Raw genomic sequence first — 2,254 nt, forward strand, 5'->3', positions numbered from 1 at the left:
TTACAGTAACAGACAGTAAGAGTCCATGACCGTGGCGTGAAGGCATGACAGCAGAAGGAAGCTGAGGGCTCACCTCTTGAACCGTAAGCACAAAACAAGGAAAGGAACCTCAAAACGACATGTCTTTAAACTTTCGAAGCCAGCTCCCAGTGACACCCTTTCTCCAACAAGGACATACCTGCTAAGCACCCCCAAACAGTGCCACCCAATGATAGTGATCAAGTATTCTAGTACCTGAGACTAGGGGAGATATTTCATTCAAACCACCACATCGAATGTTATCATATGTCCCCAGACACGTCATGAGTGTATTTCAGAAAAGGCATGTGTAAATACACAGGATTTTAGTAACTTGTTACTGCTTTGGGAAGAATGCATTTTTTTTCACCTTGTGTATGGTTAACGTTTCTTTCTTAAATGTGAATAAGTATTAAGTCTTATTTTTTCATATACTACTACCTAGGGAAGAATTTCTTAGATTTACTGTTTGACCATTAAAAGATATTTTCCTGCCAGGTGTGATAGCGCAGACCTGTAACTCCGGCTACTTAGTAGTCACAGCTGGAGGACCACAAGTTCAAGACCAGCTTGGGCTGCAGACTGATTAAATTCAATGCTAGTCTAGGCAGTTTCCTAAAACTTTGTTTCAAAACACGAAGTGTAAAAGGGCTGGGGATGAAAAGCTCATTGCTAGATTGCTGGTCTGGTTTGGCCAAAACCCTAGGTTCAATCCCTAGCAACATATGTGGAATTGTTTTTTTTTTTTTTTTAAATGTTTTATCCCAAAGAGATCTCAGAAACAATGATTGAATATGCAAAACTTCAGACAAATACTGCTTGGAAAACTGTTTATACAAGTTATTTTACCTGCTTTATTTTCCATCTGAATTTCTACTTTATTTTGGAACTTAGATTTTTGTGTATTCTTTTACAACTTGCTAGAGGATCAAGAGACTTTGTAGCGATGTGACAGACCTTCCTAGTTTCTTTTTAGTTTCTTTTTAGTATGGTCATTTTCCTGATTTTGTTCCACTTCTCCTTAATTTTACATCTAAAAACGTTTAGTTTCTAATTTGTGTAACTAGTAAATACCTGGTGTGCTTTAGTGGTTGCTCGGATGGCAGGATCTTGGGAACACGGGATAGGTCAAGAGACTGGATCTGACCTGGGAGGAGAAAAGAGATCCGAAACTCAGACACAGCCTCAGAGATGGGGTAAGGGACCTAAGGCTGAGAACTGCACTTACCTTCTCCCTACACCAAGTATGCCAACTGCCAGGAGATTAGCCTGGAATCTGGAAGCATGAGGTGGAGGGTGAGCTGTGCCACAGGGATGGAGGCCACAGATCCAAGCTGCACGGCTGTGGCAGTGGCAGCAGACGTTTGGGAAGGGGCTCAGCATACCGTATTCAGAGGGGCTGTATCAATTACAGACCATTTGTGATGGGGAACAGATCCTGGAAAACAGAAGTAAAGTAAGCTGGGGTGGGCCTTCCTTTAGTCAGGAGGAAGAACTGGCATTCAGCACCATGCCTTATGCTTCTACTTCATTCTATTGTTCATTTTAGTTTATTTGAACATTTTTTTTTAAATTAAGAACCTAGTGTGTATATCTTCGTACTGTATGTGCCCAATTAGTATAAGTAGTACCTCATTGGAAAGGGCTCTAGGTCTATTCTTCTTTCCTCTAGACACAACATACAGTATTTTCTGTACTGTGATGACTGCCTCGAACATACATGCTCCCTTCTTTATTGCTATCCTTCCCCTTTTAACATCAGAATAGCATCACAGCTTTCTCCAGGCAGGGAAGCATGAAATGATACAGTTCATTTTTACTGCTATACCCAACAAAGTTAACTTTTAAAATTTATGGAAAAATAAGAATATTTCTGTACAGACCCAAGCTGAGGTAATTCATAATAGCTAAGCCGGCACTGCAGAAAATTCATAAAAAGGAATATTACACAGGTAGTCAAGTCTATCCACAGGAAAGAGGCATTTTCATGAAAGAGACAGATGATCACAGGAGATTTGAGAGGGAATCAGTCATGACCCCCACTCCCTGCCAGGTACTACCCCACTCCAGGCCATCTAGTTCCAGCTGGACTGGGCACATTCTCTCCCACTACCTAATTATCCCTAATTAGGTAGTTCAGGTACAGGGAAGGGGATTCAATGGCAGGGAACGGAGACTAAGACAGACCCTGCTACACTTGCTAGGGGACCTACATGAAGACCAAGCTGCACACTTG

Source organism: Mus pahari, chromosome 1 (genome assembly GCF_900095145.1).
Source record: "Mus pahari chromosome 1, PAHARI_EIJ_v1.1, whole genome shotgun sequence".
In the NCBI taxonomy this organism is placed as follows: domain Eukaryota; kingdom Metazoa; phylum Chordata; class Mammalia; order Rodentia; family Muridae; genus Mus; species Mus pahari.